Below are 24327 nucleotides of genomic sequence, written 5' to 3'. Positions count from 1 at the left end.
AATTTTTAATTCGAGGTTAAATAACTACATGTGACTAGTAGCTACCACATGGGACAGTATGACTTTAAATGATCAAAATCTTGCTCCAGCTAGACCCAGTGTTTTCCTCTGTCTGCCCAGTTCTTACATCTGCATTATTTCCATCGCTTTGGTTTGGGAATATAGATTAAAGTGTGGTAAGAGTTATCTTAAATTTAGTACACTTACTTAAAAATTAACCAATACCACCTTTTTCAAGTGAATCACTTTAGGCAGATAAATTTTAGGACACCTGACCTTGTTCACATTCTCTGGTAAAATATTGATATTCTAATGTTTTGAAGTCGGTAGCTAAATGTATCTCTGTGTTATAAATGTTCTCAAACATATTTTCATGTGATTGTGTGATGCTAAGGAGATACCTATGTTTGTGTTTGAGCATAAAACATTTATTTATTTTGTGAGTTATTTCTGTAGGAAAAGGCCAGGTTCAGATTATCCAAATTACATATATTTACTAGAACAGGGGATTTTGTCTGTTTTGATCTCTGTTGTATCTCATGCCTAGAACAGTGCATAGGGCATGCTATATGTGCATTCAATATTTTGTAAAATATTATCTTGTTGAACTCTTCAGATGGAACTCTTATGGATATTTATAATTTATATTATTTAAGGATTGCATTTCTTTACATAAAATTCCTATTGTATGACCAATCAGAGAGTATTTTAGATTTCAAAGTTTGAAATTTACACTAATTCTCAATCAAAGGTAAATTATTCCTTAATTTATTAGTGTTGGCAAAGAATCTGTGGATCGAATTAATTTCAGGGTTGACTGAAATTCAGGAAAACTACATTTCAGGATCTAAGTTGCTTTTTCTTATTTTTGAACTTCAGCACTTCACAATTTTTTTTAGAATAGTTACTTTTTTCTGTGAATCACAGTAGCAGACATGTAGGATGGGGAGTTATCCAGTGCCATCACTGAGCATTGGGTCTTGAGCGACAGAAGTGTCCGTGCGATTGCTACCAAATTCATCATTGGTGGGTTTCTGGTTAGTGGATCCCTCTAGCAGGGCCCTTTGCGTGGATTTGAAGGTGGTGCCACTTCTTCGGAAGCATGAACATTCAAACTTTGGTCACATTCACTGCAAGCTCTAATTCAGAATTTATAATCTAGGGAGTTTCCAAGAACATGAAGTTCCTTTAATAGTGGTTCCGTAGTAAATTATGCACTAGCTCAGGTTCAGAAGTTGACAGAATGTCTATTTGTCCCATATAGTCCAGGAGTCCAGTCAAATTGTGGGGTTTGTTTGGACAAAACATGGAGCTCTAACATCTGGAGATGTGATCACACTTGGTACTCACAATATTTCCTGACCTTTGGATTTGAGTCATGGTTTTGGTACATTGAATTCTCTTATTTATTTGAGGGGAAAAAATGACTTGTTTAATCAAGAGAAATTCTTGTGTCAACAAGCCTAGAACAACTTCCAAAACATAAGGTCTTCATTTGTATTTATTCTCTAGAAATTTCTTCTACATATCTGATAATGGTGATCAGAATTCAGTCTTTACCTCCTGTTTTCAAGTTGTATGCAATTCACACTTCATAATCTTAAGTTTTATTTTAATTAATACCAATTTCTTTGTGGAAAGATTCTCTCACTAGTCAATCAGCCATACGAAGAACTCAAAATATATTGCGGAGAGAACAAATTCTCTCTACCCCATCTCTCAATTTTTATTGGTCAGATCAATATTTATAATCATATCAATATTTAAAATTCATTGAAGTACAGGCATTTTCTTTGTTTTTAAACCTAGAAATTGTATCCATTATTGTTACTTTTGTCATGATTATTTATAACTAATTGTGGAGTAAAATAATTTGTCCACAGTGAAAGAAATCTCAAATATTAGCAGCAGGTATTAGAAGTAATTTAATTTCGATTGGGGTTGTCTTAGCACCCTAAAATAACAGCAAAATAATGTTGTCTATTTATTTGATTAATCTTAGCAGTGTGATGCAAAAACCTAAACCTTATTTTCATATTTGTAGTGACAGTTGTGTAAACATCACATAAGCATTCTGTAAAAATTAAATTGAGTATATCCTCCTTTAAAAATTAAATTAGGCCCTAGCCGGTTTGGCTCAGCGGTTAGAGCGTTGGCCTGCGGTCCAGAGAGACCCGGGTTCGGTCCCTGCTAAGGGCATGTACCTCTGTTGCAGTTTGTCCCCAGCCGTGGTTGGTCGTGGGGGTAGCAGCCACTCAATGTGTCCCTTTCACGTCGATGTTTCTCTCTCTCTTCTTCTCTCTCCCTTTTACTCTGTCTGAACAAAAAAAGTGTCCTTGGGTGAGGATAAAAAAAAATAAATTGAATTGGTTTCCAGTCAAGGTGGCGGCATAAATAAAAGCAACACTCACATCCTCAACCACATCAAAATTACGACTAAAACTACAGAACACCATCATTCAGAACCACCTGAAATATAGCTAAATGGAAGTCTTATAATTAGGGATTTAAAGAAGTAGCCACAGACTTCCGGTCAAGATGGCGGCGTAGGTAAACGCGGTATCGCGTCCTCCCACAAGCACATCCAAGTTACAACTAAACTACAGAACAACCATCATCCAAAACTGCCTGAAATCAAGCTGAATGGAAGTCCTACAACTACGGAATTTAAAAAAAAAAGCAGCTACATCCAGACTGGTAGGAGGGGCGGCGGCTCCGGCGGCAGAGTGGCGCGACGGGCTGGTCCGACACCCAAGTGTGGTGGATAAGAATCAGGAGGTTCCCGCGGCTGGGAAGGTCCTTCCTGAGGACTGAGGGGTCCCCGTCCCACACCAGGTGCCCCGCTCAGGGTTCCAGTGCCAGGAAGAGAAGTCCCCATAACTTCTGGCTGGAAAAACCAGGGGAACTGAGGCTCAGGGAGGCTGAGGCAGCTGGAGCCCCAGGCAGCTCCTTAAAGGGCCCGCGCACGGACTTATCGGACTCTCTCCCTCTAAGCTTGGAGGGGAGGCAGCTCGAGGGGCGCCAGAGACATACAGGGAAGAACTGAGCTGTTTGGCACTGGAGCGAGCGCTGGAGAGGGGGCTTCCTAGGGGACAAACGTGCTGTAAGAGGTTTTGTTTCTTTGGTGAGCCCTTCCCGGGAGTGGCAGACAGAAGCCATATCTGGGACTCCAGCAACCTGGCTCACACTGGTAGCCCCGCCCTGCTGACTCCCTGAGGCCCCGCCCCGCCCCACACAACTTTCAAGCCCACCCAAGCTGTTGCCACTTGCTTAACCAGAGGATTGGCCTGTCCTGGATCGTGCTTCAGGTTTTTCCTAAATTCTTTCAAACGAGCAGCATCGGGTCTCAGTGAGCCCCATACCTCTCATTAAGTAATACACAGAAACAAACACAGGGAGGTAGCCAAAATGAAGATACAAAGAAACAGGTCCCAAATGAAAGAACAGAACAAAACCCCAAGAAAAGAACTAAGCGAAATAGAGATAAGTAACCTAACAGATGCTGAGTTCAAAATACTGCTTATAAGGATGCTCAATGAACTCAGTGAGGGCCTCAAGAGCATAGCAAAGGACCAGTCAGAAATGATCGATGCACAGTTAGAAACGAAGGAGGCTTTAACTGAAATAAAGAATAATTTACATAGCTTCAATAATAGAGTACGTAAATCCAAGGAGCAAACCATCGATTTGGAATATAAGGAAGCAAAAAACGCCCAATCAGAACAGCAAAAAGAATCCAAAAAATGAGGATAGTGTAAGGAGCCTCTGGGACAACCTCAAGCATGCCAACATTCGCATCTTGGGGGTGCCAGAAGGAGAAGAGAGAGAACAAGAAATCAAAAACCTGTTTGAAACAATAATGGCAGAAAACTTTCCTAACTTGGTGAAGGAAACAGACCTACAAGTCCAGGAAGCACAGAGAGTCCCAAACAAGATGAACCCCAAGAGACCCACACCAAGACACATCATCATCACAATGCAAAAGGTTCAAGACAAAGAGAGAATCTTAAAAGCAGCAAGAGAAAGGCAGCTAGTTACCTACAAGGGAGTTCCCATTAGGCTGTCAGCTGATTTCTCAAAAGAAACTTTGCAGGCCAGAAGGGAGTGACAAGAAATATTCAGAGTGATGAAAAGCAAGAACCTACAACCAAAATTACTCTATCCTGCAAAGCTGTCATTTAGAATTGATGGACATATAAAAGCTTTCCCAGACAAGAAAAAGTTAAAGGAGTTCATCACCACCAAACCGTTATTATATGAAATGATGAAGGGTCTTTTTGAAGAAAAAGATAAAATGTATGAACAAACAAAATGGCAATGAATACATATCTATCAAAAATGGAATCTACAAACAAAATGAACAGGAAGAACAGAAACATTCTCATAGATACAGAGAACATTTTGTTGGTTGCCAGTTGGGAGGGGGGTTGGGGGAATGGGTGAAAAAGGTGAAGGGATTAAGAAGCACAAATTCATTGCTAGACCGACAAACCTCAAAGGGAAAGGGGTTGGGGGTTGGGCAGAGATAAACCAAAGAACTTATATGCATAACCAAAGGATACAGACAATAGTGTGGGAAAAGGCGGGAGGAGGGTGGGAGTGGTGAGGAGGGGGTCAATGGGGGAAAAATGTGGAACATCTGTAATACATTTTACATCCAACAATAAAGATGTGAAAAAAAAAAAAAAGAAAGAAAGTAAAGAAGTAGCCACATCAAGACTGGTAGGAGGAGCGGAGACCCTGAAAGGGCTGATCCCACACTCATGTATGGCAGATAAAAATCGGGAGAGATATTTCAGCTGCGGAGGTCTTTCTAGGGAGTAAGGGGTCCCAGCCCCACATCAGACCCCACAGCCCAGGGTTCCAGTGCCAGGAAGAGAAGACCCCATAACTCTGGCTGTAAACACCAGTGAGGACTGTGGCTGAGTGAGATAAAGGGCTTCTGGAGTATCAAGCAGTTTCTTTTAAAGGGCCTGTGCCCGGACTTAGTTGGACTCACTCCCTCCGAGCTCTGGTGCTACAATAGCAGCTGGAGAGGCACCAGGGACATGTGGGAAGGAACTGAAGTGTCTGGCATCAAGGCAAGAGCTGGGGTAGGTGGGCACAGTTTTCTCCCAGATAGAAGTGCTGGCAGATGCCATTGTTCCTTTTTGTTGTTGAAAGTATTACAGATGTCCCCCCTTTTTCCCCATCAACCCCCTCCTTCCCAATCACACCCCGCACCTGCTTTCCCCAACCTAATGTCTGTGTCCATTGTTTGTGTATATATGCATATAAGTTCTTTGGTTTATCTCTTCCCACCCCTCCCACCCGCCAACGCTCTGAGGTTTGTTAGTCTGTTTCCTACTTCCATACTCTGGAACCCTTTTGGTTGACAGATTATTTTGTTCTTTATGTTCCATAAATAAGTGAGATCATGTGGTACTTGTCTGTATTTGACTGGTTTATTTCCCTCAGCATAATACTCTTCACATCCCTCCATGTCATCTCAAAGGACAAGAGATCTTTCTTTCTTACAGCTGCATAGTACTCCATTGTGTATATGTACCACAGCTTTTTTATTCACTCATCTACTGATGGGCACTTGGGCTGTTTCCAGATCTTAGCTATTGTAAATAGCACTTCTGTGAACATAGGAGTGCATATATTTTTCTTGGTTGGTGTTTCAGGCTTCTTAGGATATATTCCAAGAAGTGGAATCACTGGGTTAAATGGCAGTTTAATTTTTAATTTTTTGAGGAAACACCATATTGTTTTCCATAGTGGCTGCACCAGTCTGCATTCCCACCAGCAGTGTGCTAGAGTACCCTCTTCTCCACATCCTTGCCAGCACTTGTTTGAGGATTTGTTAATGGTAGCCATTCTGGCAGGTGTGAGGTGATATCTCATAGTCATTTTAATTTGCATCTCTCTGATGATTAGAGATGTTGAGCATTTTTTCATATGTCTCCTAGCCATTTGCCCTATTTGGAGAGGTGTCTATTCAGGTCCTCTGCCCATTGTTTAATTGAATTGTTAGTCTTCTTTTTGTGGAGCTGTATGAGTACTCTATATATTTTGGATATTAACCCCTTATCCAATGTATCATTGGCAAATATGTTCTCCCAAAGAGTGGGTTCCCTTTTCATTTTAATGGTTGGGTTTTTTTTTTTTTGCTGTGCAGAAGCTTTTTAGTTTGATGTAGTCCCGTGTATTAATTTTTTCTTTGTTTCTCTTGCCCTAGGTGATGTATCAGTGAAAATTCTGCTACATATGATGTCTGAGATTTTTCTGCCTACATTTTCGTCTAGGATTTTTGTGGTTTCATGAGTTATATTTAAATCTTTTATTCAATTTGAGTTTATTCTTGTGTATGGTGTAAGTTGGTTGTCTAGTTTCATTTTTTTGCATATAGCAGTCCAATTTTCCCAGCACCATTTATTGAAGAGACTGTCTTTTCTCCTTTGTATGCTCTTGCCTCCTTTGTTGAATATTTATTTTATTTTTTTATCCTCACCTGAGGACTCATTTCCATTTATCTTTAGACAGATTAGGAGAGAGAGAGAGAGAAACATTGATGCGAGAGAGACACATCGACTGGTTGCCTCCTGCGCGACCCCGACCAGGGTCGGGGACAAACCACAACTGAGGTACGTTCCCTTGGCCAGAATCAAACCCGGGTCTCATTGGTCTGCAGGCCAATGCTCTAACTGCTGAGCCAAACTGGCCAGGGCCTTTGTCGAATATTAATTGTGCATACTGTCTTGGGTCGATATCTGGTTTCTCTGTTCTGTTCCATTGATCAATATGCCTGTTCTTGTGCCAGTACCAGGCTGTTTTGTTTTTTAATTTTTTTTTTTATCCTCACCCGAGGACATTTTTCGATATTTTGTTCAGATAGAGTGGGAGGGAGAGAGAGAGAGAGAAACATCGACGTGAAAGGGACACATTGAGTGGTTGCCACCCACACGACCCAACCAGAGCCGGGGACAAACTGCAACCGAGGCACATGCCCTCAGTGGGAACCAAACCCGGGTCTCTCTGGACCGCAGGCCAATGCTCTAACTGCTGAGCCAAACCGGCCAGGGCCAGGCCGTTTTGATTACCATGGCTTTGTAGTATAACTTGATATCTGATATTGTGATCCCTCCCACTTTGTTCTTCTTCGAAATTGCTGTGACTGGTTGGAGTCTTTTATGGTTCCCTATAAACTTTTGGAGTATTTGTTCTAGATCTGTGAAATATGCCATTGGTACTTTAATAGGGATTGCATTGAATCTGTAGATTGCTTTGGGTAGTATGCACATTTTAATGATGTTGATTTTTCAAATCCATGAACATGGTATATATTCCCACTTTTTTATATCTTCTATTTTTAAAAAAATAATTTTTCTTTATTGATTTTAGAGACAGAAGAAAGGAGTGGGAGAGATAGAAACATCGATGAGAGGGAAACATTGATTGGTTGCCTCCTGCACACCCCTAACTGGGGATTGAGCCCACAATCTGGGCATGTGGCCTGACTGGGAATTGAACTGGGACCTCGTGGTGCATGAGTAGATGCTCAACCATTGAGCCACACCAGCTGGGCTCTATTTCTTTCTTCAATGTCCTGTAGTTTTCTGAGAAAAGGTCTTTTTCCTCCTTGGTTAAGTTTATTCCTAGGTATTTTATTTTATTTTTTTGTTGTTGTTGCAATGGTAAGTGAGATCGTTTTTTTTGGTTTTTTGTTTTTTTTTTTAGTTTTCCTTTTGGAGTGTTCATTATTGGTGTATAAGATTAGTTTTCCTTTTGGAGTGTTCATTATTGGTGTATAAGAATGCCATCCATTTCTGGATGTTAATTTTGTATTCTGCTACTTTGCCAGATTCATTTATTAATTGCAGTAAATTTCTGATGGAGTCTTTAGGGTTTTCTATGTACAATATTATGTCACCTGCAAATAATGACAGTTTCACTTCCTCCTTTCCACTTTGGATTGCTTTTATTTTTTCTTCTTGTCTAAATGCTGTGGCTAAGACTTCCAATACTATGTTAAATAAGAGTGGTGAAAGTGGACATCCCTGTCTTGTTCCTGATCTTAAGGGAAATGCTTTTAGTTTTTGCCCATTGACTATGATGTTTGCCTGTAGGTTTTTCATATATGGCCTTTAATATGTTGAGATAGGATCCCTCTGTTTCCACTTTGCTGAGTGTTTTTGTCAGAAATGCATGCTGGATTTTGTCAAATGCTTTTTCAGTGTCTATTGATATGATCATATAGTTTTTATCTTTCATTTTGTTTATGTAGTGTATCACATTTATTGATTTGTGAATATTGTACCAGCCTTGCATCCCTGGGATGAATCCCACTTGGTCATGGTGAATAATTTTTTAAATAGATTGCTGAATCCAATTTGCTAATATTTTATTGAAGATTTTGGCATCTATGTTCATTAGGGATATTGGCCTGTGGTTTTCTTTCTTTGTAGTGTCTTTATCTGTTTTGGAATTAGGATTATGCTGGCCTCATAAAAAGAGCTTGGATATCTTCCTTCTTCTTGAATTTTTTTGGAATAGTTTGTGGAGAATGGGTGTAGGTTCTTCTTTGAATGTCCAGTAGAACTCCCCTGTGAAGCTGTCTGGACCCAGGCTTTTGTTTGCTGGGAGTTTATTGATTACAGCTTCAATTTTCTTAATTGTTGTTCGTCTGTTCAAGTTTTCTGTCTCTTCCTGGTTCAGTTTTGGGAGACTGTGTGATTCTAGAAATTGGTCCATTTTGCCTAGATTGTCCAATTTGTTGGTGTATAACTGTTCATAGTATTTTTTATCAAACCTTTGTATTTCTGTGGTGTCATTTGTTACTTCTCCTCTTTTGTTTCTGATTTTGTTTATTTGGACCCTCTCTCTTTGTATCTTGGTGAGTCTGGTTAAAGGTTCATCAACCTTGTTTATCTTTTCAAAGAACCAGCTCTTTGTTTCATTGATCTTTTGAATTTTCTTTTTTTTTTTTTTTTGTCTCTATGTCATTTATTTCCACTCTGACCTTTACTATTTCTTTCCTTCTACATGCTCTGGGTTTTTCTTTTTGTTTACTTTCTAGTTCTTTAGATTGTAGGGTTAGATAATCTATTGGAAATTTTTCTTGTTTTTTGAGGTAGGCCTGATGGGCTATGAACTTCCCTCTCAGGACTGTTTTTTTGTTTTTTTTTATCTTCACCTGAGGACATTTTTTGATATTTTGTTCAGATAGAGTGGGAGGGAGAGAGAGAGAGAGAGAAACATCAATGTGAAAGGGACACATCGAGTAGTTGCCACCCGCACAACCCAACCAGGGCCGGGGACACACTGCAACTGAGGTACATGCCCTTAGCAGGAACCAAACCCAGGTCTCTCGGGACCGCAGGCTGACGCTCTAACCACTGAGCAAAACTGGCCAGGGTTCAGGACTGTTTTTGCTACATCCCATAGATTTTGTGTTGTTGTGTGTTCATTTTTATTAATTTCCAGAAAGCTTTTTATTTCTTCCTTGATCTCCTTGGTAACCCATTCATTGTTTAATAACATGCTATTTAGCCTCCATGTGTTTGAATGTTTTTGTTGTAATTGGTTTCTAGCTTCATGCCATTGTGATCTGAGAAGATGCTTAATATGATTTCAATCTTTTTGAACTTGTAGAGATTTAGTTTGTATCCTAACATGTGGCCTAGCTTTGAGAATGTCCCATGTGCACTTGAGAAGAATGTGAATTCTGAAGTTTTGGGGTATAATTCTCTGTAGTTGTCAACTAATCCATTTGATCTAGTGCATCATTTAGAGTCTCTGTTTTCTTGTTAAATTTTTGTCTAGAGGATCTATCCAGTAATGTCAGCAGGGTGTTGAAGTCCCCTCCTATGATTGTATTGCTGTCAATTTCTTCTTTATAGTCCTCCAGAATTTTTTTAAATATAGTTTGTTGCTCCTATATTGGGTGCATATATGCTTACCAAAGTTATATCCTCCTATTGGATAGATCCTTTCATTATTATGTAGTGGCTTTCTTTGTTTCTAGTTATGACCTTCATTTTTTTTTTCCCCATTTCCATTTGCTTGGAAAATATTTTTCCATCCCTTCACTTTCAACCTATGTGAGTCTTTTGTTGTGATGTGGGTCTCTTGTAAACAAAATATATATAAGTCATACTTTCTTATCCATTCTGCTACTCTGTGTCTTTTTATTGGAGCATTTAATCCATTTAATAACCTTAAAAGTTTATTATTCATATATATTTATTTATTGCCATTTTAATTTATTATGGCTATATTTCTCTCTCTATTTCTTCTGCTTATTACAGCAGTCCTTTTAGTATTTCTTGCAGTACTGGTTTGGTGCTAATATATTTCCCCAGCCCTTTTTTTTTTTTTTTTTTTTTGTCTGGGAAGCTGTTTATTTCACCTTCTATTTTGAATGATAGCCTTGTTGAATAAAGTAGTCTTGGATTCAGATCCTTGTTTTTTATTACCTTAAATACATCATGCCATTCCCTTCCGGCCTGTAGTGTTTCTGTTGAGAAATCAGCTGATAGCTTTATGGGGGCTCCTTTGTAGGTAACCTGTTGCTTTTCTCTTGATGCTTTTAAGATTCTTTCTTTGTGTTTAATTTTTGGCATTTTAATTATGATATGTCTTGGTGTGGGTCTCTTTGAGTTTTTCTTACTTTGGTCTCTGTGCTTCCTGAACTTGTGTGCCTTTTTTCTTCACCAAATTAGGACCGTTTTCTGACACAATTTCTTCAAATATATTCTCTGACTCTTGCTCATTGTTTTTTTCTTCTGGTACTCCTATGATGCAGGCGTTGTTACATTTAATATTGTCTCACAGCTCTCTTAAACTGCTCCTGTTTTTTAATTGTTTTTTCTTTTTGGTTCTCTAATTGAGTGATTTTTTTTCTATCCTATCTTCTAATTTGCTGATCTGATCCTCAGCTTCCTCTAAGCTGCTGGTTATTCCTTCCAATGTGTTCTTTATTTCTGCTATGTCATTCTTCATTTCTGCTTTGGTTGATTTTCATTGTTTCTATATCTTTACTCATGCTGTTGAGCTTCCTCATAATTATTACTCTCAACTCTACCTCTGATAACTTGCTTAACTCCATTTTATTTAGCCATTCTTCTGTAGAATTCTCTTGTTCTTTCATTTGAGCCCCCCCTCCCCCCGCCGCCACCACCACCACCACACACATACCATTTTGGCTGTCTCAGCAGGGTTTGGAGTCTGCCACATTTTCCCTGTGAGTGTCAGTGTTTTTCTGATTGTGGCTTCTCTGCTGGGTTTGGATGAGTATAGAAGGGGCCACACTAAACACCAATGCCTAGTCTTACTTTCCTAGGTAGAGTCACAGGCCAAGCAAAGATTCAATTATCCCAGAGCGTTTGGCTGCAGACTGACTATTAGTCTCAGTTACTTAATGAACCCCAGGTTGTAGCCCTCAGCTGAATGAAAAATCCCACAGGTGAGCAGGGTAAGAGGATTTCCAGTAGGTGGGACAGTTGCTTTCCCCTGGGCTAAAGTTGCTTTGAGAAGAAAATGGTTTCTGCAGTGTGGGTTAATGACTCAGTGCAGGGACTCGGGCCTCAGGCTTCACACCTCAGTCACCAGAACCACAACACTGAGAGCCAGGTCTAAAACTCAAAGCTTTCAGAGGCTCTTTTCTGCCTACTGGCTGGCAGGTAGCCTCTGGCTGTTAATGAGCCTCAGGTTGCATTTCTCTGGCCTGGTGGTGTTAAATTCCTAAAGCAGGGGCAGTTGCTTCTCCCCCAGGCTAGAGCTGCTCTGATGGGGCTATTGGTAGAGATGGCTACTGTCTTCTGGGGGGGGGGGGTGACTCAGCATAGAGCCTCCTATGGCCTCCCTCCCAGCTCTCCCCAATGCCATGAACCCCCAACTCTCCTCACACAGCTCTACTCCAGTTGACCCTTCCTCTGCTGGAGCCCAAGGTGAGTGGCTGTAGCTGTAATTTAGTGCATTGGCCCTTCAGGGAAGTGCTGGTATTTCCTTTGCTTTCCCTGCCAGACAAAACCTCTGCTCTGGTGATTTTCCTCAGCCAGGTGTTATGTGGGTACCTTTCCCTGTTCTGCCACTCTGTGCTGGCTTGGGGTTTTGTTTGTTTGTTTTTTATCCTCACCCAAGGATATTTTTCCATTTTTTGTACAGATAGAGTGGGAGGGAGAGAGAGGAAGGGAGAGAGAGAGAGAAACATCGACATGAAGGGACACATTGAGTGGCTGCCACCCTCTTGACCAACCAGGGCTGGGGACAAACTGCAACCGAAGTACGTGCCCTTAGCGGGAACTGAACCTGGGTCTCTCCGGACCGCAGGCCGACGCTCTAACCGCTGAGCCAAACTGGCCAGGGCCTAGCTTGGGGTTTTAATCCCCAACTTCTCAGAGGGAACTGCTCACAGCTAAGACAGCCCTCAGTTGCTGCCCGTGGGCACCCAGCCAGACCTCATGCGCCTCTGTAGCTCCTACCAGTCTCAATTTGGGGTCCTCTTTATATCCCTGTTATGAGGGTTCTTTCCAGTTGCTCTTCAGTTGGATTTTCCAGATGACTTGTCTTTATTTTAGTTTTAATTCCAGTTTGGTCCTGGAAGGTGGTCTGTGTAGCTTCCATTCACTCCACCGCCATTTTCCTCTCCCCTAGTGTTCCTTTGATGAGCCTTCCCCCAACAAAGCTGGCAGTGAGCTCCAAACCTAAGACTTCATCAACCTGGCTCACACTGTTTGCCCCATGCTGGTGATTCCCTGAGGTCACTTTCCACCCAACTTTTGAGCCCACCCAAACTGTTTCCAGTGGTTTTGCCATACAAATGGCCTGTCTTGGCTCATGCTTCAGACTTTCCTAAAATCTCTCAAACAAGCAACATCTGGCCTCAGTGCGCTCTGTACTTCTTGCTCAGTGGTCTCAGTCCCAGAACTAGCAGCAGATGGCCTTGGTTCACAGCACAAGTAGTACCTGTCTGCAGATCACTTTGTAGCTCATGCTGGCTGGACCTGGCAGAACCCAGGTGGCAGCTGACCTTGGCCTGCACCTCCCAGGAGGCCCCACAGCCAGAGCACTCAGTGGACAGCTTCAGACCATGTCAAAGCACCACCCAACCACCTCCGCAATGACACACTCAAGGGACAGACTCAGTGGCCAGATGGGAGGGGGCTTGGAGGAATGGGTGAAAAAGGTGAAGGGATTAAGAAGTACTAATTTATTGTTCCAGGATAGTCATGGAGATGTAAAATATAGCAAAGATAATATAGTCAATAATATTCTAATACCTATGTATGGTGTCAGATGGGTACGAGATTTATACAGATGATCACTTAGTAAGTTATATAATGTCAAGTCACTGGGGTGTACACCTGAAACTAATAAAATATGGTATGTCAATTGTAATTGAAAAATAAAAAATAGCTCAGCTGGTGTGGCTTAGTGGTTGAGTGTTGACCCATACACCAAGAGGTTGCCAGTTCGATTCCCAGTCAGGGCACATGCCCAGGTTGTAGGCCAGATCCCCAGTGGGAGGCATGCAGGAGGCAGCCAGTCCATGTTCTCTCTCATCAATGTTTCCATCTCTCTCTACTTCTCTCTTCCACTCTCTCTCTAAAATCAATCAAGGAAAAAGAAAAGGAAATAATTTAAATAAAAAATTTTAATCCTAATATATTTATTATTGTTTTAGATATTTCCAATTCAAACAATCTAGCAATTTTAGGAATATAAAAATAAAGGCTATCTAACCACTGAATATATTTCATTTTACTTGAATTCTCAGTTCTTCTCTAATATTCATTCTCTCTCTCAATACATACCAGATATTTTAGCATTTTAAATGGCGTTCCTACCAATTATATTCAGAGAAACACAAATATAGACAATGAAAATTACCTACAAGGAAAATGACATCATTTTATAGAGATTTTTAAAAAGTAGCGTCCTTTAGCTTTACTGGGAGGAGAGTCTATGCAAAAACGTTCTTTCCAGGAGTAGTCGGTCCTGAGCTGCTGCATCTGTTATGCTTCTTACCAAAGTTCAGGAGGGCAATATCTGTTTCCTCAAGATGGTGTGATAATGGAGAGTTGCAGCTTTCCTGATGTCAGCCAGAAAGCTAATTAAAACAAAGTAGACTTGCTTTAACGGGCAAAACCTTTTCCTTCCTTGCACTTATAAGCTGTCCTGCTCCTACCCACCGCAAACACTTGAAACAATAGTCAGTGATAAGAATGACATCTTTATGTTCACTCTTACAAATGCCTTATTTTGTTTCCATCATGACTTTGTCTCCACCTTCCTCTACCTTGTCGTGAAAGAACTGACAAGTGCTTGTTTTCCTAGTGGTGGTACATTTGAAACCAAACAATCTCCCCTCGCCAAAAGTTCTTTTTGAAAACTTTAGGCCAAATGAGTGACTACACTGGTTGGCATCTTAAGGCAGTGACAGTGTGAGAGCCATAAAAGAAATGCCTTTGTTTCATAGATTTCTGTGGGTTCGTGAAATCCTGATTCCTGATTTAGAACAAGGCAGCAACTCTGAAATCTCCATTTAGAAACAGTAATTATAGCCCTGGCCGGTGTGGCTTAATTGGTTGGAGTGCCATCCTGTACACCAAAGGGTCACAGGTTTGATTCCTGATCAGGGCACATACCCAGGTTGCAGGTTTGATCCCTGGTCGGGGTTTCGGGGTGTGCACAGGAGGCAACAGGTCTCTCATATTGATGTCTCTCTCTCTCCCTCCTCCCTTCCTTCTTCTCTAAAATCAGTAAAAATATATCTTCGGGTGAGGGTTTAAAAAATAGAAATAATAATTATAATCTTATTATTTCCTTGGATTTGGTGAATGCACATAAAAGATGTTCTGCCCAGTATTTCTCACTATAACCTAATGGTAATGCCATCATTAAAATTCTACATTAAAAGGGAAGTAAAAAGAGAACAAATTGTGATCTTGGATCATCAGAAATGCCGAGATACATACGGATAAGAGAGGAAGTGGTTAAAAGAGTAAAGCACACTGTCAAAAATAAAAAAAATAGTGAGGAATGAGTGAAGAAAACAAGACGGAGTCAGCACAGCTAAGCTGATTTATAATTGAGTCTGTATAGTCCAGTGGTTCTCAACCTTCCTAATGCCACGACCCTTTAATACAGTTCCTCATGTTGTGGTGACCCTCACCCATAAAATTATTTTCGTTGCTACCTCATAACTGTAATTTTGCTACTGTTATGTCTTAGGCGACCCCTGTGAAAGGGTCGTTCAACCCCCGTAGGGGTCACGACCCACAGGTCGAGAACCGCTGGTCTAGTCAAACTGGCAACACTGGTTCAGACCAAATGGGCTGAAGCATGAGGAATATATTTTATTTTACTTTAGCCCAAGGACTTAGACTTTTGAACTTTTCAGTTGCATATCAGTGCCTGGAGATATATATGTAAACCCTATAGACAAGCCTCTGAGAACGTAGGAAGGACTGTTCACGTGTCCAGACCATCTGATCCCTCATCCAGACCACCGGCATCTGGAAGATCACTATCTCAGACCAGTCCGGAGGCTAAGAATGCAGGACTGAGTGTTCTCAAGAATGTACTTCTTACTGTAAGAACTCTAAGCTTTTCTTTCCTTTTCAGACACTCTGGGTATTGCTTAGTTGTGTTTCTGGTTTGCAAACCTGAATAAATCTTTGCCATTGTTTTCTACTCAAAGCCTCCTGATCCTTTGGGCTGTTGACACTAGAGGGAAAAAAATGACTATGACTATTAAAAACTGGTGTGTAATTCATTGAATATAGATCTTTTGAGTGGGAGATTAGTGGTAAGAAAATAATTGTATGGAAATACATATTATTTATTTATAGTCTGTCTCATCTAATTAAAAAATTGTGATGGTAGATATTTATGTAAATGTCTTCCTAATTGAAAAAGCACGATGAAACTAAATAGTGACATTTCTTTCCTTAATGTGGTTAAATGTGGCATTGCTTCTCATCTGTCTGAAACAGTGAAGGTATCCTAACAACTCACACTTGTCATTATAAACAACTTTGTAATTACAGAGCATTTTCATGATAGTTTTGTTAGGTCAATAGGACCTTGTCCTATTATAAGGTCAAGAAACAGCATGAACTACTGAGTGATTTGCCCAAAGTAGCATCATTCTGAGTTGTTAGAGCCAGAACTCGAAAATAAGTCTCCTCTCACTTAGTATTCTTTCTACTGCTGGACTCACAGATAACGTTTTCCAAGGTCTTTTCCAGTCACAGATTTCTTTGGTTTTAGTGAACATATACATGTATCACAATACTTTTATAGTTAAACAGTGCTGTCTGATATTTTAAACAAAGAAATTTGGAAACAATGGAGGGCAGATGTACTGGGCAGTCTGTTTGGTCCACAGAGCCGCTGTTTATCTCTACCCTGCTCAGTGTCCTGGGAGGTCGTCCAGACTGAACTGCCTTAATGGGCTTCGGACTGGTTTCAGCAGGAGGTTGGAGAGTGGATGAAGAGCCGGGTTGGGTATTTAGTTCTTAGTTCCTTTCCAGATGGCAGTGGCCATGCATCTTAACTGAAGGTGTAACAGACTCTGTGGCCCCTCCTCCCCCCATGTACCATCAGTGCTTATCGCTTCTTAAAAACAGTGGCGGCTCCTTCCTCTGTAAACACCTGCCACTCTCTGCTGGAGGCCTTTTTCTGGTCATGAAAACATGTCCAGCCCATGTGTAGGGCAGGCCAGAAATGCTGGACAGTTGATGTCCCCAGGGAGTGGCCCTTAACCAATGATACATGGGAATCAGTGGATAAACAACCTTGCTTCCTCTTCCTAGGTTGGGACATCTCCCAGGGTCCCTATCAATACTGAGCCTGATTGCACTCAGCATTGCTCTGCTTCCTGCCCTGGCCTCCTCCCTGCCCTGTCATTGACCTACCCTAGTAAATGAAACAGGGCAGGGAAGGAGCATTGCTTCCTAAGGAAACTAGTTGTGCTGAAATCTTAGCTTCATGGTCTGCTTCTGATGGACCCCAACCCAATACAGAAGCCACAGTTCTTGTCAGGCAGTTGTGTCCTATAGCCGTGGCTTACTGTGTGGGTTCCAGGAACCACTTCCTTCCTCTCCTTACCCCTTTGGGCCAGACGGCCTGGTTACCCACTGCTGCTCGTCACAGAATGATTCACCATCCCATCTACACGTACCTTCAAGACAGGCTGGGCAATGTCGTCTTTATGCCCGGTGGCTGAACAGTGGATATCCTTTTGGTTCAGAAGAAAATGAGAATAAGAGGAGCGGACATCTAGTAGTCTCTGCCACAGAAGCACACTTCAAATTCTAGAATTTTTTGGAGACATATTGTGAGATAATTGACGACTGAAAGCAACACTAATCAGGCCAGCAATGATTACAAGGCGATCCGGCCAGGGTGGGGTGCTGTTTGAGAAGCGGGGGCTCCGCCCTGGCCGGCTCTCGTCTGCAGGCAGAGCTCCTGCAGTTCCTCTGTGGTGCCGATCCCACCGCTTGCTCACCTCCCACGTCTCAGTTCCAGCAAAGCCCCCACACCCTGTGTCTGATGTGCTTTGTTTTACAGCTCAGGCATTGCTGTGGAAATATTTATACTCATTTGTAGCAAAAATAAATTTCCTTTTTACATGTCAATACAAATTTGGAGGGACTGCTAGGAGAGACTTGATTTCATGTGTGCAGTGGTCGAGAATCCCCATGTTAGGTATTTTAGAGGATATAAAATGGATAATAGCCGTGGCCGGGTTGGCTCAGCGGTTAGAGCATCGGCCCATGGACCAAAGGGTCGTGGGTTCAATTCCGGTCAAAGGCAGGTACCCGAGTTACAGGTTTGATCCCCAGCCCCAGTCGGGGTTGTGCAGGAGGCAACCAATCGATGTCTCTCTCTATCTCTGTCTCTCCCTCTCTCCCTCTCTCCCTTCCTTCTACTCTCTCTAAAAGATCAATGGAAAAAGTATCCTCGGGTGAGGATTAACAACAGCGACAAAGGTAATAAACAGTCTCTTCTTTCCAGAACTCTAAGTCTAGTAGTGATGGAGAATGGCATGAGAATGGAAGAGAAATTTGGGGTGGGGAGAAATAACACCAGGGTAACTGGCTGGATACTTTGGGGGCGGGTGGAGGGCACATGGGGGATAAATGGTAATGGAAAAATAAATAAAATAAATTGAATTGAAATTATAACACACACACACACAAAGATGTTAATTATTATGAGTTCCCAATCCTACCCTGGCTTATTGTGGAAATTACAGAAGGTGCCCTGAAGCAATAGGGTGATAGAGAAGAAATAAAGGGGGTAACTCTGAGGACCAGGAGGGAGCGTGGACATTCTGGAGCACCGAGGAGGGGATGGAAGTTGGTGAGCCATGGGCAGTAGGGACCCTCTCTTGTGCTGAGTCCTGTCCTGGTTGGTAATATTTCAGAGAGGACGTTTGGTGCCCTAGGGAGGCTGCACTCCGGGCATCGTACTTGGTCCCTTCCCGCTTAGCACTGGAACAGAAAGCCGGTCACATTTCAAGGCTAAGCAGTGAAAATATCAGAAAGGGTCAAGGGCAGTGAGAGCCTAGAAGTCCTTCCCCCAGTTTCTGACTCTCCCAGATTCTGGTGTAAAGCAGGGAAATAAAGGGACTCCAGAATGATGTGATGGACTTTCTTGCCAGCTCAGAGGAGTTGAGATGGAGACGAGCTGATATAAAGAAAACAAAGGTGCCCTGGCCAGTTTGGCTCAGCAGTTAGAGCATCAGCCTGCGGACCAGAGAGTCCCAGGTTCCGTTCCTGCTGAGGGCACGTCCCTCTGTTGCAGTTTGTCCCTGGGGTCGTCCCTGGCCCTGGTTAGGGTCGTGTGGGTGGCAACCACTTGATGTGTCTCTCTCACATCCATTTCTCTCTCTCTTCCTCCCTCTCTCCCTCCCACTCTATCTGAAGATAAATGCAAAAATGTCCTCTGGTGAGGATTAAAAAACCCAGAAAACAAAGATAACAGCACTTGGACTCCTAAATGCGGTGGCTTAAGAATGAATCTGCTCTGTGCACACATAAGAGACATAAAGCAGAATATGCTCTATGGGAGGGTTCTGTGGGAGGCTAAGTGTGTGGCACAGTTATAACAAATCACGGCATATTATCTGCTGTTTGGGAGCACTGTAGTTTCCTTTTCACAAAGCTTTGTTCTATCTAGGCAGAGGAAAGAACTAGAGGGCAGTTAAACGGAGAAGGGGGAAATTACTTTCCTCGCTGAGTCTCTTCCAGCTTGCTCCTGTTTCATAACACAAAGCGCAGGAACAGTAATTGTACATGTGGTAAATATTCCCATTAGTGGAGTATTAATGCGGTATTTTCTGGTAATTCCTTCTACTGTCCCCTAGTCGGATGGCACCCCCTGGCCTTTGGAGGCAGAGCAGTGTGGAGTCTGCCCCGCATGATGGCACACAGGCAGCCCCCCCCAGCCTGCCCCCCCAGACACCCTCCGCCGGCAGCTTCCGCTCATCCAGAGGCGGCAGAGCGCACACCTCTCTGCACTTGCCATTTTTCCTGGAAGAAATTATGGCGAACAGGCAAGTGGGTAGGCTTAGCGACATCTTCTATATATAGCCTGTATATCCTTGATTGGAAAACACTTGGTAAAAACAGATGTTTGATGTTTTAAAATTCAGAATGTGTCTTGCAGTCACTGTCAAACGAGATCTGCCTGTTTCCCAGCGGAACTGTAAGTTGTGCTGTGTTGTCCTGAGCATGCTTCGTGTTGCTGGAAGCCCGTCTTTTTATCTGATTGCCAACTTAGATGAGTTCTTTGTGAGCGTTCTTAATGTGGGTGAATTCTAATCTAATTCTAGACCCCCCGTTGGCTTTTAAAAACCGTTCAAATATTACAATTCAGCAAACTTTTTTGTTTAAAAATGAAGATTGCCTGTTACACGACGAGTGATTAATTTCAAAACAACAGGGATTAGCACATACTTTGAACTAGGTCAGAAAAATCTCAGGATTGGAGGAGATTTGTGTGACTAAATCATGTTCTGAGAAAGAATTTTTCTTGGGAACAGTCCATCTTTTAAAAGGTTCTAGCTAACTTCCCCCCCCTAAAATGTATATGAAAATGTTTAATATTTAGTGGAAATAATATAAAAATGTATTTAAAAAGTCAATAAACTCCTTTGCCTCCTCTCCATCCATTCCCAGCCCCATTCCTCCCCATGTCTTTTTCATGCTCATGCGTGAGGTGCACAAGCAGGCTTTGTTTAAAAATTGCCACGCTTTATGCTAATCCCCAGACGACCGATAGCAGATTTGTCGAGGGGCCTCACACGCCCTCAGGCCTCCAGGATTTCTGTGCACACCAGCCCCTGGTGTAGTAGCCCTCCCCACAGGGCCCTTTGTGAGCGGGCCCTCAGGGTGCTGGAACATGCTTTGCTTGTGCTCAAGGGGCACTAGAGGCACCTAAGCATTTATACCCACCCTCCAGCCCTGGCCAGAGTGATGAGTGCAAAGTACAAACTGTAGCTCTCTTGCTCCCTTGATCAGTGCAACGTAGTCAGTCTTTTCAGGTAACCTCCTGACTCGGTTTTGTTTTGGACACTAAGAACAACGCTGTCTATAATATACAACTTTGTCCAGATGGTTCCTGACTTACAATGGTGCAAAAGTGATACACATTTAGTAGAAATTGTACTTCAAATTTTGAATTTTGATCTTTTCCCGGGCTAGCCATAGGCAATAGGACACTCTCTGTGTGATGCTGGGCAGAGCAGTGAGGCGATTTTGCCTAGCTGTAGGTTAATGTAAGTGTTCTGAGCACGTTTAAGGTAGGCCAGCCTAAGCTACTGGTAGGGTCAGTGTATTAAATGCATTTTCAACTTATGACACATTCAACTTATGATGGGTTTATCAGGATGTAACCCCATCGTAAATCTAGGAGCATCTGTACGTATTTACCTAAAGTGTATAAAAGGTATCCTCTCTACTTGAATCTACTGAGATTGAAATAAGCTACTCGCTATAATATTGAGATAAAGTGGTGAACCTAGAAGTCTGAAGAGGGGTATAAGGGATGGAACTAGGCAAAAGAATTTTGGTTCTTTCTTTCAACAAATATTTATGGATCTCCTATTATGTGCAGGTTCCGCACATAATAGGTGGAGAAAAAAACAGAAATTTTTGTTGGGTGGAGAAAAAAACAGAAATGGTTCTTGCCCTCTTGGAGCTTGTCAAGTGGGGGTAAAAGACATTAATCTATAATCTTATAAGTCTTTGCAAATTGGATAAGTGCTACGAAGAACAAACACGGTGATCTGCATGCACATGACTGGGAATGGCAGATCAGGGACAAGCTCTCTGGGGAAGTGGCAGTTATTAGAAAATAGAACAATAAAACATTCCCAATATTTAGATTATTTACACAATCCTAAAATTCATTCCCAAAAAAACTTGTTTTATTTTGTATTTATTAGCACTGAATAGATCTGAAATTGAGTTTTGCTCCAACTAATAATGACTGCATGTTTTTTCTGAATTCTTCAGAAACTTCTTTCTGTATCTATCCTGCCCAACCCCACATCCTTTCATGGCTATCTCCTTTAAGAAATTGTGATTATATTTGCAAGGTGGAATTTTCTGACCTTCTAGCTCCACCTCTTTCCTGGCTCATATTAGGCTAAGATGCTAGAAGGAGGTCTTTAATGAGGTGATGAGAAGTGACAAGGACCCTGTAGAACACCAGGAGATCTTTAAGTAGGATAGATGGCCATATTCACAGGAGAAAGATTTGTCTTACAAATGTATCATGCTGAGGTATCTGGAGAGTCCAAATCCTACCACTGCTTCCACTCTAAGAAGAAAACCTGGTGGAACTCATGAACTAAGGACGGGCCCTCCAGGATAAGGCAAAAGGGAAGAGAGTGAAAATTAAGCGGACCAGAGAGACTAGAAGAAATCTGATGCCCAGAACAGTTCCTGACACATTGTAGGTGTTCAATAAATATTTGTGTAAATGAATGTATGAATGATGCTCATCAGGGCTTAATTGTACATAGACTGATCAGCAGCCTCATGACTGTTTTGCGTCACACCTTGGACTCTTTAGGTGAACATGATGGTTTAATGAGTTTTCTAATAATGTCTTGTGCTTGCCAGAATTTTTAAATTCTAAGGCATCAGGTAAGAATACATACCACCCTTTCTTAAGATGTGGGAAGTATCAGATATGAACGAAGTAGGAGTGTAGGCAAACCCAGGGCCAGGGGAAGGGAGCGCGTTGCTTGGCCAGACCGAGTCACTGTCCAGAGGCTTAGGTACCACCATTTTCCTGCACCCAAACTGGATACAGTGGTTGGACAGCTGGGAACCAAGAAGTCCTGTGTGACTAGAGTCATGAAAAGCAAAGTTGGTCAGGGTAAAGCACAACCTTGTTGGTGACAGGGAGAAGACCTGTCCTCACCTCAAACCAAGTCTTACTGTAAGTAGGCTGGACATAATTATGATGACCTCCTGGCTATGTTGAAAAAAGCCCTGATTTACATTTAATTTTTCTTATGGAAATTTGAGAAATTGGAATTGAAAATCAAGGCCAGCTATTTATTTATTTTTTAAAATTAATTTATTTTTTATTTATTAATTTGTTTTTGTTACAGATGTTTCTTATTTTTCCCCCAGTGACACCCTCCTCCCTTTCCCTAACCCCCACCTCATCCCCAGCTTTGATGTCTATGTTCATTGGTCATGCATACATGCATATAAGTTCTATGGTTTATCTCTTCCTCCCCCAAACCCCCCTCCTCTGAGGCTTGTCAGTCTAAATAGACGCCTCTCCAAAAAGGCCAAGAGACATATGAAGAAATGCTCAGCATCACTAATCATCAGAGAGATGCAAATTAAAACAACTATGAGGTATCGCCTTACATCTGTCAGCATGGCTGCCATCAACAAATCATCAAACAAGTGTTGGCGAGGGTGTGGAGAAAAGGGGACTCTAGTACACTGCTGGTGGGAATGCAGACTGGTGCAGCCACTGTGGAAAACACTATGGTGTTACCTCAAAAAGTTAAAAGGTCAGCTATTTATTAAGCACTTATACAAAACACTGGACTAGGTGCTCTGGGATATGGGAGGATGTGGGTGGGGAGGAAGGAAAAAGAATTTGTAGTCAGACTCAAGAATATGAAGTCAGACTCTAGATTGCATATATGAAAGATCGTACATGAAAAGAAATGAGTCATGCATGGCATTAAGCAAGTGCCAAATTGTCAGGCACTTATGAGAGAATTATGCTCTCAGAACTTGGAGGAGGAAGGGTTAGCTGGAAGACTAAAGATTCAAGGTTTGAACTAGACCTTGAAGGATGAACTGGTAGAACCACTTAGACTAAGTAAGGATCTCAAAAGTCTGAGAATTGCTCTTATCTTTCTTGCTCACCTCTTTCTTCAGGCTCTGCCGGCCCCAGTGGATGAAGGGTCTAATGTAAAGGAGAACAGGGTGCCTGACTTTAGCGCTGCCTTTTTTATCTCTGCAGAGGGAGAGGCATTAACAGTAACACGCCAGCTTTCTGCTATAGACTGGACTGGTATTGTGGGCTATTATTGTCTTCAAAAACTGGCTGTGTGCCCTCACGCTGCTAAGGCCTTGAACATAAGATTCTGGAGGCCATGTGTTTAAAAATTTCCCCTGCTTCCTAGGACCTGCGGTGTCTGGAATTAGAAGACAGAAATGCGTGCCCTTTGGAATCTTGATTGCTTGGCAAGTACAATCCTGGACACCGAGGGTCGGTTAGGTGTGGTCAATTTTTCTTAATCCCAACTTTTCTCCTTCTTAGAGCTACTTTAAGTTCTCTGGCAATGTTCCCATGTAAGGGTGGCCCTCTGGAGAAGCGTAGGTATTTTCCTTCCTTTTATTATTATTTTTTTTAAAGTTCCCGAACCAGAAGTCGCTAACTCCTTCCTGCCCAACCCTGGACCCAGAGTTTCTGACTTCTCCCCAGAGACAGTTACTTGGAAACTTTTGAGCCAGTGGAGAATCAACTTAGAGGCTTTCTTCCCCTTTTAGATCAGTGGGAATATTATGTGTCATGGATGGAAAGATTTGAATACTACCATTATCACAGAGTCTATATAACAAGACTATTTCCGTGTCTTGGCACACAGCCTGAATTAACTTTGCTTTGCTGTATGTAGCTACAATGAATTCTGTTTGAACAAGAAATCATCTGTAACAAATGCTTTTGCAAAGCCATGCCCATTGACCAGTTACTTGAATAAAGATGTGCTCCAGCAAGGGGATTTGGTACAACAGCTATATGTAAACACCTATACAATGTTTAACGTAACATCTAAAAAATAAA

At 41.9% G+C, this 24327-nt stretch overlaps 1 long non-coding RNA gene across 2 annotated transcripts in view; it reads right to left on the bottom strand.

Annotated features, from left to right (window-relative positions):
• Nucleotides 1-13665: 13665 nt before the first annotated feature.
• LOC118632451 overlaps nucleotides 13666-24327 on the bottom strand; it is a 42563-nt gene continuing 31901 nt past the window's right edge. The window contains exons 3-4 of one of the 2 annotated variants that reach the window (XR_004960031.1): nucleotides 17174-17306; nucleotides 13666-14095 (exon numbers count right to left, since the gene is read on the bottom strand). This is a non-coding gene — a long non-coding RNA (uncharacterized LOC118632451). The remainder of the gene's footprint in view (nucleotides 14096-17173; nucleotides 17307-24327) is intronic. The other variant, XR_004960030.1, reaches the window with a different exon arrangement.

Source organism: Molossus molossus, unplaced genomic scaffold (assembly GCF_014108415.1).
Source record: "Molossus molossus isolate mMolMol1 unplaced genomic scaffold, mMolMol1.p scaffold_m16_p_17, whole genome shotgun sequence".
Taxonomy (NCBI): Eukaryota; Metazoa; Chordata; class Mammalia; order Chiroptera; family Molossidae; genus Molossus; species Molossus molossus.
Note: the sequence above shows the minus strand (reverse complement) of the source record. Positions and strands in the feature narration are given on the sequence as shown.